The sequence below is a fragment of the Prinia subflava genome, chromosome 7, assembly GCF_021018805.1.
Source record: "Prinia subflava isolate CZ2003 ecotype Zambia chromosome 7, Cam_Psub_1.2, whole genome shotgun sequence".
NCBI classification, from domain to species: Eukaryota; Metazoa; Chordata; class Aves; order Passeriformes; family Cisticolidae; genus Prinia; species Prinia subflava.
Window position 1 is genome coordinate 14,296,816 of NC_086253.1, and position 18,185 is coordinate 14,315,000.

An 18,185-nucleotide genomic window follows, 5' to 3' on the forward strand; every position below is an offset into this window, starting at 1 on the left:
TATATGTCTCCTGCACATAAATGTCACTTTTTTGTTTATTATGTTTGTTTTTCATTTATTTTGTTAATTTTGCATATATTTTCTGTGAAAAGACTTCTAAGGAAGTACATTTTTCCTCTGTTTTGAGCAATTTGTCTTTTGCAAGGACGATATGACTGTGTAAAAGCAATAACACAAGGCCTTTTATCAAAAACTTATCAGCACTGTTCAAACAACGAGGCAGTTCATTGGATTTGAATAAGCTAACTCCTGGATTAGCTTTGGACCTAGAGTTTGTCAGGTTAGATGCTGGCTATCTTATTTTTCCATTTTTCAAACTTCTTGGAAAGGGTTACTCAGATAAGGACTGGTATATTGACAAATAATGATCAAACAGCAGCAAACCTTTAATAAAGATCTTGAGTCTTTATTACTTCCAGGTAAAGTTCTACCATCTACTAGTCCAGCTCCCCTTGGCTCCCAGATGCTGGTGACTGATCCCACCTGTTTCACCAGTGGGGAGGTGCTCAGAAGCTGTTTGGGAACTTTCCCTTTGGAAAAAAACAGGATGAGGTTTAGGGAAACTGACCCTCCCAGAGGCCACCTGCATAAAAAGGGATGGCCAGGCTGCAGAAAGTTTTATTTCCATTCCCCAGTGTTCTGTCCACACTTTTTCCTTTCTGTGCCCTCCAGCTGCACCCCTGGACACGCAGACTGGAGTGTCTGGCCCTGAGCAGCACAAACCCAGGGCAGTCAATACCACTTCAGCTGCCAGCAGGATCCACCACATGGAGGGGGAGACCCAAGCACTGCAGACAAAGCCATTGTTTGCTGAGATCATCAAATCACCGTTTGCTGAGGTTTGCAAAGTACAGTTTTCTGGAAGGAGATGTCCGTCCCTTCACTGTGAGGTTCTGCTGCACAGAGGCCATAAAGGGCATGTCCTCAAAGGTACCTCTGCCTCCTGACCTCTGTCTCTCTGGCTGCAAATAGCTTTGGGTTTCACTGAGTTCAGCAGTGAGTGGTGAGTGGCTTGCACAGCAGTACCACTGAGCCACCTCGGTGGAGCTGGCCCAGGTATTTGCTGTGCATACAGCCAGGTCCTCTCCCACAGGCAGGTGAATTATCTCATGGAAGAGCTGCCTGAAATCCACTGCCAGCAACTTTTATAACAGTAGAAAACACTCTTAATAAATGAAATATGTGGCACTTATGTCAAAACCAAAATCTGTCAGGAAGCAACATAACTCACCTTTCCTTATTCACACACAATACTAAATTCCCTTTTTAATTTCTTCCCTTTTCTACTACATTTTTTTTCATGTAGCAGTAGGATGCTTCTGGAAATACCTGGAAGCCCCTATTTTAACCTTTATTTCCTTTTCTGTGACAGAATTAAGATTTTTCCTCCTGCAACTGTCGTTAATATTTTCTGAATTTAGATATGACTGTTACGTGATAAAAGAACAGAAATTTTCACTGTGAAATAAAAACTGCAAAACCCCCCCTGGACTTTAGGCAATACGCTTGAAGCACTTACAGTGCACTTCAAAGCCAGGAAGCACTAGTGTTAACATAAGAACTGTTGCTTTGCAGACATCTGATGCCATTCTCCCAAACCTGCTGAGTGCACTGCTTTTTTTCCTGTGTTTGTTAAACACCCTTTTCCCCAGATGGCTTGGTATCAATAGGTCATTTTACCCACAACATAACCACTTTGAACAAGTTCTATATTTTTAAAGCAAATACTTCAGTGGTGTTTATACTGCAGGAAAGAAGGAAGAAAACACAACAATAACACAATTGAGCCATGATCTCAAAAAGCAGAGTGGCTGAGAGACAGAGCTCTAGTTTCATGACTGGACTAAAACCAGAAGGAGAGGGGGAGATGTGGCTGTTCTGTTTCTATCCACAGATAAATTGTGATGTGATAACAACAAAGATTGAAGGAAGAGGTATCATATCCAGGCCAGAACTGAACAATTGTCCTACCTCACCACAGTGTGAAAACAAGGGATAGGACATATACACATCCCATATATCCATATTCCATACAGGACATATACACATCCCACATGTACGCTACATTATTTACAAAATATTCATTAACATTTCGAGCTGACATGAAAATTATTAGGTTGCAAAAAAAATCAGTTAACTGTTCTTCTTTGCAAAGATTTCTGAGAGATTATGGGGAGCTCACAAAACCCAGAAAAGAGGATATTTAAAAAAATTTTAAAAAAATCTAGCTCCATGTATATGCATGAGTTACTACACACACACACACAAAACTAAGTATTTAGGACAAAAATTAATATTCAGTGTCTGGCAAAATATTCAACATTTTCCTCCAGTATAATCATCTTTTTAAACATGGTGGGACCTTTTTGCAGGTCAATCACAGTTTTCAGGCAAGCTGTAATTTAAATCAGCTCCATTCTGCATCTAATATGGATGTTTCACTGAAAAATAATTAAAACTAACCACACTACTTTTGTCTCCTTGCCTGTCAGGTACAGACCACTGTTGTGCATGCACATTGCTAATCTCCAGAAGGGAAACCTTGCAGAAAGGACAAGGAGGTGACAAAGAAATTGCCCGCAGTGGGTGATTTGAACAGTTGTAATAAAGAGGGGCTCCCTGCTCATGCTGCCTTCATCTCACCTGAACTCCTATTTGGTGACTCACTTTCATTGCCTGCATCACCCTTTAGGCTAATAATGGAAATAGATAGCTCTCCTGGCAAGCACAGACAGTATATCAGAGCTATCGACTATATCTCTACTCTTTCAGCACCAAGATGGTTCAGTTTGTTCATCAAAAGGGCCCCAGCTTGTTTAATCTCCTTTATCAGCCCTGCTTCCATCTCAAAGCTTGCAAAGGCTCCTGCTCCTTAAATTGCTGCCTTCATCTGAGCCAATGTAGTGCATATTTCCCTTTTCTACAGAATGATGTTTCCATGCCAAAGAGAAGGAGCATGAGAGAGAGAAATAATCTTGGCACTCATTCAGGTTGTTGTGAAGAAAAAGAACGGAAAAAAACCCAGACTGCCAGTGGGGATTTCCTCTGTAATAAGCCAGATGGCATCATAGGATGCTTGGGGAGACTGTTTCTGTCTAATTCTCTTCAGTAGCAGAAACTGCCAAGGCCTGGCCTTTGTGGTAAAACCAGTGACTAGCTATTTTATATTCTTTCTCTTTGCTATGCATGCTGTCCCCACCTGTCACTTATGCCTTTGTAATGCACTCAGTGCCTGATACGAGCTCCTTCCCCTCCTTTCTCTCCCTCACTTCTGGACTCCAAATAATATTTCCTTTCCACCTATACTAGCAACATGGATGCAATATTTGCTTTATCTCCCAGTGACGTCAAGTAAATTTCTTCCTTCAAGTGCAAAATGTTTCACATAACATGGGGAAAACCAGCTGTGAAATTTCTAAAGGTTGCCATCCTGGCAAAAGTCCAAAGCAGGGCTTGACACAGGGAAATGGGGATCTGGTGTTCTGTAAAACACAGGCGTTCAGAAGCTCAAATGTCACGATGGACAACCTACTTGAAATGCTTGCTGGGGTTACAAGGACTTTTTTAATCTATATTTATAAATTTTATTTATATACATATATAGCTATGTATCTGCTTCTATGGGGTTTTTTTTCATACCTGCAAAACTTTGGTGTTTTAGTTATATTCTGAACTGTACATTCAGTCTCTCTGCATACCTGACAGATGGTAGAGAACCTATATTCCAAAAAGATGGAAAACCTTACAGAAAACCTCTATGGGATTGCTAGGGTGGTTTTGGTTCCTTAAAGTCAGATTCATAAGCTGTCTGCCTGCCTTAAGGGCCTGTACATCCACTGCAAGGACTAAATTGTTTTTCTTCTCCAGTCCTATCATGTATTCAGCATGGAGCAGTTAGATATTTTAAACTCACTCTTTGCTGAGAGCAAAGTAGCATTTTCCCTCAACTTTTTGAAGCTGCTTCTTTCTTTTTGACATGTCTCTTTGTCTCCAAGTAGTCATCATGTGCAGCTATCACTGCAGCACGCTACAGAAATACATCCCATAGTATCATTTCTTATAGGCAATACAGCTGCTAATGGCTGCTGTAGCAAAGACACTTACAAAACTTTGCATGCTGTGCTGGTAAGGAAGGCACAGAGCTAATGCAGAGATGTCGGCTGAGATACAGACAGTGCTGGTTGGCAGAAACAGGACTGCAAGAGTCATAAAAATAGCAACATTTATAATCTGATAATGACATGCTCATTGATATACTGTCAACTGGGATAATCTAAAGACAATCTGTAGTTATTTTCTTTATCTAGGTATAAAATAGCAGCAAACAGGCTCACAGGATTTTTCTAAGATAAAGTATTTCATTTCTTCTTGGAAGTAAGGCCATGCAGATAGCTGTCTCATTGAGCAGCTGATGAATGTTTCAAGACATAAACATTGGTGGTTTTTTCCAATCAAACAAAGATGTACCATTTCTACATTTTTGGATGAATAACAATAGTCTATATCAAATGTAAATGTATAAAGAGAAATCTGAGGACTGTCAACTGAAAAATAAGCAACCTCGCTTTTCTCTCCCCAGCAGCTTTCCATGGCTCTGACAGCAGAACAGAAACCAAGCCCTGAAATCAAGCCCTGAACCATGGCAGGCCTGGTCCCAGCACATCCTGGAGAGATCCTCCACCTATGCTGCAGCTGAGACTGGGGACAGTATTGGCATAAAATATCTCCTGGCAGCAACCAGCAAAGGAAGGCTTGGCCATGGGGAAGCTAGGTGGTGCCCTGTGCAGTAAAGCAGAATTACAGGCTCCCCACGTGTTGTCCCCTGAGGAGGAGAGCCCAGACAGCCCCACCAGTTCCCTGTGTGGCCCCAGTGTCCTCAGCACTGCTTTTTCCTGCTCCAATCCTGCTGCTTTCCTGGCTGGTGGAGGCACAGCCATGCACACCCTGGCAGTGCCTGGGCTGGTCCTGTGCCCACAGTACGGCAGATTACAGTTCCCAGAACTGCTCTCCAGGGCCAGGATGAGCAGGAAATCAGGATTTCTTGACACTGCTCTAATGCTGCAAGAGAGACCAGCCAAGCAGAACTGATGAGGACTAAAGATAGCTTAACATCAGCTCTTGCCTAGTGCCTTCCTTTGCTACAAAGCATTGCAGCTAAGGCATAACCCAAAATCCAAGCCTGTACGTTTGAATAGGGCAATAACAACAAAGCCATTTTTCTCACCTCCCACCTGTGTGTTGAGCGCTGTTTCGTGTTCATGACCCCATCACTATTTGGTACAGATTGCCCATCCCTGTGGTCAGCATTCCCTGCTGTGGTCCCAAGGCCAGTGGAAGCTGGTGCTGCCAGCAGCCTGGGCCTGCCTCTACAGGGGCTTTGTTGAGCATTTCAAGGCTTTGGTGCCTTGGGAGCATGTCCAAAGGCAAGAAAAAGAAATTCTTGCTCCCAACAACTTTTAAACCCAATATAGAACACACCAGAATTACCTTGACTTTGAGTGAGATGTTTATTTCTATTCTTGTGAGCTTTATCCTAAAATACGACTCTGAATTTGCCCTAACTCAGGTGTACTTGGGTTAGAAGTTACAGATGGGCAGACTTCAGCAAAATTATGTGTTTGTTCATTCTCACAGAGTTTTGGTTAATTTGGCAATGAAAGATGTAGTTTAGAATGAGGATAATAGGAATAGCTATATCACACTAAATTAGTGGGGTACTTCTGGGACACTAATGGAATCAGATGTCAATATCTGTGTTGGTTTAGGAAGGCTCTGTGTTTCGCCTCCGAAAAGATCCTTGCCAATAACAGTAAAGTTCATGTTGTCCATTCAATAGGATAGCACCTATTTTATAAATATATATATTACTACTAATGTCCCCATACTATTGAACAGCTGTGAATCCTTCCATACTCCAGGCATTTATGTGTCTTCCTCTATAAAAAAATGTTGATTTGGCAGGCAGTGACCATTAAATGAAGAAGTAAAGTCTCTGCTGTTTTGGCTACATGATTATAAAAGTAAGCTTTCAGGAGATGGGGAAGCATATTGTCTCTGAAGCAAGAGAAACCTGTTGTGGAACACAAGATTTTTGAAAATTATATATAAATGTATAAATGGCAAAGTCTACCCTTTGACTCTATTTTTGAACTGGGCTTGCCTGTGGAAGCCTTCCATGAAAGAATATTCAGTAGAGCTCTGGTCTTGATGGTGACTGTCAAATACCTGGGAAATACAAAGTGTCTCCTGGAAGGCCTAAAGCAGTGAGGGGAAGGAAGGAGTTCAGGTTGAAGTCACATTATCACAATTTTTAAACTGCAGTCTTGCTGCTCTGACAATGCACATAATTTTAATGTGTGAACACAGTACCATGAGACCTCTTATCAATATGTTCACTATGCAAGGGTAAGCTTAGAAAACTTCAAAGCGAGTTGATAAATTTCCATAAAAGTGTTGCCAGCCCATAATCAGATGGCCAGGAATTCCCAGTTGCACCAAAGATAAAAACTGATGATATGAATTTGTCCTTGTTTGAACCAAGCACTCCTACTGGAATCAGCAGTACCCACATGTACTAATATCAGTCCTTTGCCTGCAAGAGCTATTTTTCTGCCAGTCTGCAGATTTAGTGATTTTCTTAATTTCTCTTTCAAAGAGTGAAAATGAAAAAAGAACATAAAACAAAAACTCAAAGGACTCCATTCCATTTAGATTGAAGTTGTTTCTATTTGGCAAGCCAAACCCTGCCTTTGGCCTTTATTTGGCTTTCTCAAAGTCATAGTCTACTGCTTCCTTTCCTAAAATTCAAATGCAATACCTATTGGTGAGATACCACACTCTTACTCAGTTGCTTCTAAAGCAGCTCTGCAAAATATACTCTGTAATTTTTCCAAATCTGGAAACTGAACATTTGTTTAATGACTTGTTCCCACCAGGAGGAGTCCAAATCAAAACCTTCCTCCCACCTCAATTTTGTGTTTTTCCTTTTCCATGGCTGCCTCACAAGTGCGGGCAGCTGCAAGCCTGAGAACACGGACATTTAATGTTACTGCATTTTTTTTAAGCTGGAAAGGCTCACACCATAGGAGAGCTAATTAAAGTTACTTTGTAGTGGAAAAGAATGTCATAGAAACATCCAATTTAACTGAGACAAAGACAGTCTTTTTCTGAACTTCTTTTAAAGATAAACTACCAATAGGATTTGGAAGTTTTCTGCAGTTTTATCTATTTCCCTTCTGACCCCCACCCCCTGTCCCTGAATTATTAAATTAAAGACCAGAAAGCCTCACTTTCCCAGCTTTACTCAGCTAATTTATGTAGTTACCATCTGAGGTGGTTTTTTTCTTTGTTTGTTTTTGGTTTTTTGTCTGGGTTTGTTTGTTTGTTTGTTTGTTTTTGGATGGAAATACATTTCAGAAAGTCTTTCACTTTGACAGGAGGACACCTAGGAATGAAGGATCCATCTTCATTCCCAGCAGGTTGCTGCAGATCATGGCCTGGTAGAAGTGTTTGTCCTTCTGCCAGCTCCCACACCCAGGTGGGCAGAGCAGGAGCACCAGTCAGGACTGGAGCAGTGATACTGGAATAGGAGCACAGCACCTGCTCTGCATCACTCAGGCACAGGTTGGAAATCATTTGGCCTGGCACAGCACTGTGCAGATGAAATTGCCTCTCCTTCTGCCTTAACCTGGGGGTGGTTACCCCCACAACGTCAAACAGCTGCTACAGCAGACCCTGTAGTTCCTATAAGCTCCGTCTAGTGTTTTAATTTTTACAGTTGTTTACTTAGAGGCTTCACTTTTAATAATTCTGAGAGAAGGATCAAAACAAAGCAGTGGAGACTCTAGCATTCTCTTCAGCCTCTTTTCTGTACTCATACAAAGAAGAAGAAAGTATTTCTACAAAGTCCTGACTCATGTATAAAAATAAAATTTATATTTATCATATTTGAAGGCAGCCAAAGAAAACTGACCTCATGGTATGAACTCTAAGAAAGCTCAGGAGGGGAAAATTAAAACAATTAGTAGTAATTACCACCAAAATTATGGTACTGAATAGGACAGTGCCTAATAATGAGAGGTCACAATTACTGATGCGCCCTTCTGTATGCTCATTTGTCTTCTTGGTGTTGCAGTCATTTGTGTTGTCCTTCTGCACAGCAGGATGCCCAGTGCCACACTCCTTTCCCTTTTGTGAGAAGTTCACAATAAACAAGGGTTCAACATGTTCAGAATAGCAGTCTGTGCCTTCAGAGGACTTGGAATAACATGGGCTTTACTTTGTAAAGAAACTTTGTAAAGAGACTTTGTAAAGTCTCTTTGTAAAGAAACTTTACTGCATCTGAATTTTGTTGTCTTTCACTTTATATGTTACAAAGGAATGAAGCTAAAAAGGTGAGCAAAACTGCATTCACTTATATTTTCACCCAAATAACTGGCACCAGAATCAAACTTTCCATTCTTCTTCAAGCACATAGGCTTTGCACTCAATAGGGAGGTTTATCAGTGGATTTTACTGATGGAGCTAATTCATAAAATAGTTTGGACTGGAAGGGGCTTTAAAGACCTAGTTGGACCTAGTTGCCACACCTCATCACAGGCATAGACATCTTCCACTAGACTAGGTTGCTCTAAGCCCTATCCAAGCTGGCCTTGAACACTTCCAGGGATGAAGCATCTACCCCCTCTCTGGGGAACCTGTTTCATCACCCTCATTGTTAAAAATTTCTTCCTTCTATCTAATCTAAATCTGATCTCTGCTAAGTTAAGGCCATCAGCCCTTATTCTATCACTGCATGTCCTGTAAAAAGTCCCTCTCTGACTTTTTTGTAGATCCTCTTATTCAAATTACTGACGGAGCCCATAAGGCTAGGACAGAAATAAATCTTTTTAGTGACATCACAGTATAACACTGCCTGCAAAACAGTAGTATCCACAGAAGAATTTTTTTATGAAACTAGTCATCCTGATAATTTAATGCACTCATTTTGGGGACTTAAAACTTGAAACCCAGGATTTCCTAGAGAGGTCACCTACACCATATGCCCCCTCTGATACATTTTTACAGATTCATAGTAATTCTTCAATTTGTAATGTTGGGCCAACAACAAATCAGCACAAAAGCATTTTGTTACTTAAAGCATCGTAATCAAAAGAAGGCATTTTTGGTCTACCCTTGTCTGCTTAATCAAAATGTTTTGTTTCGGCACAGACTTCAAAAAGTAAAATTAAAATGATAAATTACATTATTCTATTCCAGAAAATTCCTAAAACTTTATAGCAACTGTATTTAAGCCATTTTTCACAGCAGGATCTCATTCAAATCAATACTGTCTTGAAGGACACTTTGATTTCAACATCACAGCATTTTCTAAAGGACAAGTATTAAAAAAACGTTTCCATAGCTAAAAGTGGACATAACATTAAAAAAACACCACACTGAACATAGTGCGTTACGTTGTTTATAATCTAGAGACAACAACAAAGTTTTTAAAAAATCTAGAAGTCCAACAAAAGTTCCCAGGAATTGTTATCTGATATGGCATAGACAAAAAGCACACTTCTTTCCTCTTATAGATCCATAAGTGCCAGTTCAATCACCTCCCTTCTGGAGGCTGCAGCCTTCATCAGAGGGCTGGCAAACCCAGCTGTCAGAGCACTCTAATTTACTTCAGGAAAAATCAATTAAGATAGCTTAAGTGACTTTAACTTGGAAATTGCTGGGGACAGTAATCACCACTGCAGACAGTGATGTGTACACGAGAATGGCAACTTCGTCCATCAGCATATTTGTACCAAAGTGGGCATCTCTCCATTGGTTCAACATCTGAGCCAAAGCCCTCTCAAGTCAACAAAATTTCTAGAATTAAAAAAGTAGAATTAACAATTAGCCCGAATTCAATATTTGGCTAGAAAACAATATTTCTCAAAGTATTTTTTGTCATGTTTATACACACACACACACATACACATATATCTAGATAGATAGATAGATAGATAGATATAGTTGCCCAGGCACTCTTGTGATCGAGTAAACTAGGCTGAAGGAGAATGTCTTGATAAAGTCAACATTGCATGTCTGAATCAGTACTACAGAACACAACAAATGTCACTCTGCTGCTTCTGCCACTTCAGCACCTCTTCAAAGGTCACTAATTCCTTGAGAAGCTGCCATAAATAGCCTGCATCTTATACAGAAATGTTCTGCCAAAATATTAACTCAGAGCTGCCTTATATTTTCACCTTCAGTCATCAATACTTTTGACAATCCTTTGCTGGAGCATGCTTTCCATCTTAACACCTTATTAATTCCACGGCTACATCTTTCCCCATACTCCCACAGCAGTAGCAGGACTCCCACTCAAGTTTTACTGATGCTGAGATGTGGAAAACATTCTTCCCAGATGGGAAACTCTCTTTGTAGTGATGTAGCTCCTGTTGATAGAGCTGTGCTTCTGCCTATTCCTCCCCAAAAGTTAAGCTACACCAACAAAGCCTCTTATTTTTAATGTTAGTTTAAAATGAGTCCACACTAGGGCTATAGACAGTATTGAAATGGTGGAGGGGAGAAAATTTACATCCAAACCCAGCAGTTCAATAGGAACAGAGGTTTCCCCTGTGAGACATGGCCCCAGTTAAGCAGCAGCTTTGACTCTGCTTCTCTTGCACAGGCAGCCTTGATGAGAAACACAAAAAGTGTCTCCTGTGAGCATTGCAACACATAGGGCACCTTGTAGCATCGTTTGCTATGAGACAGCCTATGCACATGAGGAAATTAATAATCTCAGGAGAGACAAGACTGGTGCTTTTGCACATACAGCAGCTGAACTCCGCGTCTCAACAGGAAGCGACACACCTGTGAGTACAGTCAAGAACCAGAGAAAGAGAAGGCAGGGGGGAGAAGATACCATCTCCTCAAGCCTTACTGCAGTCAGGCAGTGAGTGCTGCAGATGTTGCAGCATTGGAATCCAGCTAAACTTTCCTCAGCTGCAGAAACCTCCCTCATCTGCTCTCTCGTGGAACTGCTGTACTAACAGAAGGGCTGTCTTCTGCACATTGCTGCTTTCTGACCGCCGTGGGTAAAGATGACTTTACCACAGCCAGCACAACCTTCCAAAGACTATGGAAGATGTTTTCAAAATCCTAACAAACACTGGAAAACATCACTGGGCAGCACAGTAAACACTGAGCTGGAATGAGTGAAGGGCTTTGCTTCAGGACAAATATTGTGAGTAAAAGAAAAGTCAGAAGAAAGCAGCCATTCAGAAACTGTATGAGGTGTAGACATACTTCAAAATATAATGAAACAAGTATATGGGTTATATATCCTATCCTGAGCAGAGCAAATGTGAGCCTTGTTGGTTCAGAAATATAAGGGCTTAGAAAAAAATTAGAATTCACTGGATGAACCAGGTATATAAGATCAAATAATTACACTCAAAAAAAGCATTGAAGATGCTTCTTTGAAACATTTCATCCAGTCTTTTCATGCTTGCAAAAATTCCTAGCACTAGAAATAATCTAGAGGATAAAATTCAAGACCTAAACCCTAAAAAGTATGCTACCCAAGGGATGAACACTGTAATCATCTAAAACCTGTTATGCTACTTAATAATGTGTGGCCTACATGGAATCAATAGGACTAACTCAGCTGGCAGACAGCAAAATCTGTACCTTAATTTCTTTTCTTAGTTAAATTAAAAGGCTCACTTTCTGTAGGATTTTCAAGGTCCTTGTAATCTTTAGATTTACCCTTGAATTTTTCATTTTCCTCTGCTACTGAGAAAAATCTTGTTTTCAAATTGGCAACTTTGTACTGTTGCCTCAATGAATGATTGCAGCAACTTGAAGCCTGCAATGAAAATAGCAGCAGTTTAGGCACAAAGCAAAATACAAGTAACAAGTAAATGTATCATGTAATTTCCAATGTCATACAGCCCCTCCCCTACTAAAGGTCCTTTTCCACACCCTTTGTCCCACAGTTAATGACATGTTTTCTACTTGTTTCCCCTTCTTCCAGGATTGCTGCTAAGGTTCAAGGTGCAACAATATCACAGTGGAAATATTTGCACTCATTTCTAAAAATGATCAAGCTCATATTAAAAATATCTTGACATGTATCTATTCAGCATGTCTATTGTTTTCTGTTCTATTTCCCCTGTTGAAGCTGGTTAAGCTGCTAGAAAAATCAGTTGAACAAGTGGAAAAGGTTGAAAGCATTTCTTTAGCTCATCCCTGTATTCAGCTTTGGTATCTGAGTTTTGCTGACTCAGTTTTGCTGAATGAGTGACTAACTTGAAACTTTTCAGCCAGTGATTAGTCACAGGTAAGACTTTTATACAGTTGAGTCAGCTCTCACTCCCCAAAAGGTTCAGAAATTTGTGAACATTGACATCTTCTGTTCAGATTAGTCTCAATACCCCTGAGCTAGGCAGCTAAGCCCTCTGTGCAATACGGTAAGCATTTTGGACCAGCAGCTACAGTAGAGCTGTAGATGTCAGCCAGAAAAAAAGTCCTAAATCTCACCTCAAGGTGTTTCTGAAAACATGCAGACCTTTTACTAATTTAGAGATTTTTGTGTTTCCTTGTGATAGTCTAGGGTAGGAATGCTGTGCCCACATACGCACCAGAAGAAAATTGGCCACAACAGATGACCCTAGCTAGGTGGGGAAGGGATATTGAAGACATCTGCTCCAATTTTCTTACTCAAAAATGTTCATGTATTGCATAAAGAAGCCTGGGAGAAGGAAGCAAGCCCATATCTCCATTTACCCAAGCAAATGCAAGTCTTATTGGGTATGAGAATCCTATTGAGGCTTGCTTGCTTTCTGGTTCAATAATGTTGAATTACTCCTTGGGCTCAGGGTATGATGCTGGTGCTGCAGAGTTGCCCATAGATCTAATCCTCTTGGGGTAGAAGGAGGAGGCCATCAAGACCCTGAAGACATTGCTGACGTTTCCCCAGCTCACATAAGTGCTTCTGAGAACTCAGCACAAGGCCCTGAAAATTGACTCAGGGATCATTAGGGAGCCAGCAAAGTGCCTGGTACGTGGATTGATGTTTTCTGAGAACTGCTGCAAAGGAAGCAGGTGGTTGCATCTGCCAGCTGCAGTTTTTCCAGATTCTGCTTTGAAGCCAGGATGAATGTTGTTCCAATAATCAAGTGTGCAGGCTGCAGAGATATATGACTGGGATGTGTCTTGACTGGAAATGATGGGCTGTATTGCTTGTGCAGGTAGTGGGTCCAATGTCAGCTGGGCTTACAGACAATCTCATCTCTTGCAGGCTCCTCTGAAGTGCAATGCAGTTAATATTGCAAATAAACCGGGATTCTGGTCGCACAGCAAGAGGAATGTGTCCAACTGGCAGAGAGAATAAATACTTCTCCAAACAGGCAGTAATCAGTTAACATTACTCTAAAACAAACATTGAGAAAGCACAGCACTTTAGCAATTAAAGGTCCAAATTTGCAAAATTAATTAGTGTTTCCCACAGCATAGCACTCTACTTATGAACAGCTCTATTGTAAATGTATGATGCTCTAATATGAAAAGAGAGCATTCTTATGTTAATTATCTAATTAACTAATCTGGGCACAATTAGCAGCTGAAACAGCACAGCATTACACTCTCTTCCTTCTTCCCTTCCGGATTCAAGATTGCCTTTAAATACGTACTTTGGAGTGGCAGGGGACCCTGGTGACAGCGCTTGCTGCCACGTCAAGCAGGCCTCCGTGCCAGAAGTTCCAGTGAGCAGGCACTGAAACAGGAGAGGCAGTAAAACCTCTGGCACAGAATTCAGGAGGGGTAAAGTCATCTATTTAATCTCACCCCTATAGCTAGCCAGCCCTCCAGGGAAGCCATCCTTGTCGCTTCACAGGAAGTCACCACGAAAAGCTCAAGAGTGCAGTTGTCTGTTTCTCTGTCCATTTGGAAACCCAACATCCCTTCACCAGACCCCCCTGAGAGCAGTATTTTCCGAAGGATGGATCAGTGACTATTTTAGAGCTCTGAAAATAGAGAGTCTCTTTCATTTCTACTTTGCTGCCAGAGTAGCTATTGACTTCACTAAAGTTTACTGTGGCATGAAAAGAATTAGAGAACTGGGTGCAGATCTCTGACAAAAACTTACCAGAGAGAAGGACATTTGCTGAAAGAGTCTAAATCAGCCTCAGAGGATGGTTTAGACAATGTCTCAAAGTCTTAGTCACATTACATCACAATGATCCTAAACCGGGGGTAGAAATGAAAGAAGAATATTCATTTTAACCTTTTCATATTTCTACATTTCTACACCTGCATCACATGGCCTTTTTTATGCAACAATTTGAGTTGGTGTTCTGTATTTAGAAAGGGCAGGAAAAGGAAACATAAGCTGAGACTAACAAGTTCTATACAGAATTGTACAAAATGTTGATCAATTTAAAATAGTTTATCTTTCTTTTGGGGTGTTTTTCTTTTAGAGTTCTGTTTGTCTGCTACTTTAGGATTTTCCATTAAGAAATTCTGGGTAGATCTGCTGTAATGCTCTACCTCTCCCACTCATTCAACGCTCTCTGACAAGGAAAGGAGTAGTAGTCACACACCTTTGCCCCTACAGTGCAAGGCTGGTTTTGAGACAGTGCTGATCTACTATGCATTATATAGAACTACAAAAAAAAATATTGGAAAGAACTGGAGTAGTTAATATAATCCAATACCAGCAAGATCTGCTCCACTAAATATGCTTGCTCTGGACTTGTCCTCTTCAGTTCTGAGCTTCTCCAAGGATGGAGACTCCAGCACTTCTCCAGCCAATCTGCACCACCATTTCCTGCTCTTCCAGTGAAAAAAATTCTTAATAGCTATCTGAAATTTCCTGTCTTCCAAGCCATGTCTGTTGCTTTTTGCCCTTTCACTGTGAATTTCTCATAGGAATCTAGATTCATCTTCCCTACAGCTTCCCAATAGGAACCTGCAGGCTGCCAGAAGACCTCCCTTCACCTGTTCCTTTTACAGGCTAAAATAAACCATCTGCCTCAGCTTCTCCTTCTACATCACCGTCTCCAGTCCCCCCCACCCTGGTGGCCCCTCCCTTGGACTCACTCTGCACGGCTGACACCTCTCCTGTGCTGAGAAACAGAGAAATGGGCTCAGTGCTCCCACTGACCTCTGCCCAGTGCCATGCCATGGGGAATGATCAGTCCTGCTGGCTGCACTTCTGCCCTGGCAGCTTCACAGACATGCACTGGGTTTGGAAGGTTGCAGCACTTTGGTGGCCAGGTTCTGAGAAACCTGAGCTGATACTGAGATTGGTCTGGCCTTCCCAAAGCAGGGGTGTAGTAGGCCAGTGCCAGATGTCCCTCCTGCATAAGCTGTTATGCAGTTCTGTGCAGCTCCTCAGTGGGCTGCAGTCAAAGTAGATCTCCAGGGACCAGCAAAGACTTTGCCCAATGTCTGAGATTTCCAGACTGATCTCTGCTGCATCCCAGCATAGTTCACAGCATAACCCAAGTGAATAAATCCCACAGGGAGGAAGAATGAATCACCTCAGCAGCAGCCTGCACTGATGAAACTCCCAACACAAGCAGCCAAAAGCTGCCTTGCCTACCCTCAGGTCCAGGAAGAGGCACTAGCACTTGTCCATACTCTGGCTAGACATGACCACAGCCTGAGACTATGAGCAGCCCATGTGCAGTGCAGGGGGAGGGGGAAAAGGCTAAACATCAGAAGAAAAGAGAGAGGAGATGATTCCCAGACACCATCACTAGGTCACGTATCCTTCAGCATGTGTTGTGTAAGTCTTATTTAAAACTCTCTATTAGTTCTTATGTTAACTTGTTCATAGAGGGTAATCCTGTGAATGATGTGCTTCTGGCAAAACAGCTAAGCTAGGAAAGGACTTACCACATTGTATTTCCTTGTGGAAGAAAAGGAAAGGGAACTGATTCTTCCAAGACCTTAAAATATAGTGCTAGACAGCTATTAATAGCTTTTGTCAAAGTGAATCATCATCCTCATCACTTAAACAATGACTCATGAATTAGCCACATAAATAATTGCATCTACTGACCTCTGTAAGCAGAAATTAAATAAAAAACACAAAACACACCAAAAAAGCCACAAAAACCAAACAAAACTACATAAGCAGTATAAAGTTCCATCATATTAAACATAATTGACTAATAGGAAGAAAAAAATAACTGCCTTCCCTTGCTGTGGGATATATCAGCATAGTTAATATACGTTACCATATATTAACACATTTCCATGTGTTTTACTTGAACCTTGCATGATTTGTATAAATCCATAAGAACCCTTCTGAAACTCTCCAGCTGCCTCAGAAGGTACCATGAGATGTTCTGGATACCTTTACTACACTATTTCTAAGGCATGGCTTTGGGGTAATAGAGCCGTTTCTTACAAGCTGCAATGAGGCTAGACACCTACCAGGTCTCCAGTCAAATCAAAGTCAAAACCTCAAATTCCAAATTTTCACAACACACTGGGGCTCCAATGTTCATGGTGGCCTCCAAACACCAGGAGAATAATTGCCCTGCTTACTCATAAGAAATTAGTGTACCAAGAATCTTAGAGAAATCTTTATAGTATGTCTTCATTTCAGGAAAATTCTCTTCTCTTTTGAGAAACAGCCAAAAATGGTTTAGGAGCAAGCTCCCAAATTTCAGTCACATCTGCAAGAATTTGACAAACCAAGTTTTCAATCTAGAGGCACTAGAATGCAGCTGCCTGACCTAGCGTGGATTTTACCAGTGTACACTGCCTTTGGAGCTCACTAAGGACACCACAGAGTCCAGTAAGGCATCTGTCTACTGACAGGAAGCCTGCTTTTTGTCTTGAAACAGCCTTTCCAGAATTTCTTCTTTATCCACACAGTTATGGAAAATATGTAGAAAAACAGCACCCTGTGACTTACATTACAAATTGGTATTAAGCAACAATCTTTGAATTTGCTATGTGAGTGCAAACTTTTACCATCAATCCAGAGGAAAAGTATTTTCATATATACATAAGAGACACTCATGACCTGCTTATGGATATCCCACTATCTGGAAAAAAAGAGGCACCATGCAGCCTTAATCAAACATAAAGTTTTCTGGTTTATTTCTTGAGTACAAGTCTTGATGATTTTTTGGAGGAGGGGAAATCTTCATGAAATAAGTTGTGGAAGTGCTGAAGTTCAACGCCTTTTGGGACCTCTAAGCGAGTGTTTCCAAATTCCATACGTTAACACATGCATAGAATTTGTTACAAATATTACTAGTTTGTGCCAGAAAGTTTATAACAAGATGCTGGCTGGCTACCAAACCACTAACTCTCGAGGACTGGCTTCGGGACAATTCAGTGTGCTATTTAATGAAAGACAGTGCATGGCCTATGAAAGCCTGTAAGGCTCACTTCACAACGTGGTTTACTCTCTCAGTGCTCTTGCTTGGCAGCTCCCTGCTTAGCTGGAACCCCACCCAGGCCAGCTATGCTGAACCCAGAATGTCATCTGAGCCCTTGACTCTCCTTTTTGCCTCAGATGGTCTCAAATTGCATTCAGACTCTCCATTTAGAAATAAAGGCAAATGGTGTACACAGACATCACCCTTTATATAGGATGGAGTGCTGATGTCCTGCTCTCATTCAGCAAGCAATTATGAAGGCTGCATTTAGTGGTAAAGCTGAACTTTTGGTAATGCTCACTGATACTTCATTTTAGGGTTGGGGTTTTTCTCCTTTTTCAGAGAGGAAGATCAATATCATACTTTCCCCTTTCATACTGTCTTTCATCTCAAAATACAGTTTAAACATATGTTTTCAGAATTTTTTTCCAATATGTTCCTGAGCCATGAGAATAACAGAAGCATTGTGGTGTAACGTGCAAAGCATCACTGCTTTTAAATTGAGGTGGGGAAGCAGTGAATATTGCCTTTACCTGGAACTACAAGGGTAATTAAAATAACTGGAACATCAGGCTAATTAAAAATACTCTATGACCTAAGAAGATTGTTACTGAGTCCAAATGATCAGATCTCTCTTTTAAGGTTGTCCACATATAGAGGATTTTTGTATAAAAAGGAACTGGTACTTTCCCCAAAAAAAAAAAAAAAAAAAAAAAATGTTGTGCAGATTCAAAGAAGGTGCTTATGGACTCAAAGGAGATATCTGTGCATGATGATTCTTCCTGTAAGTTAAGGATT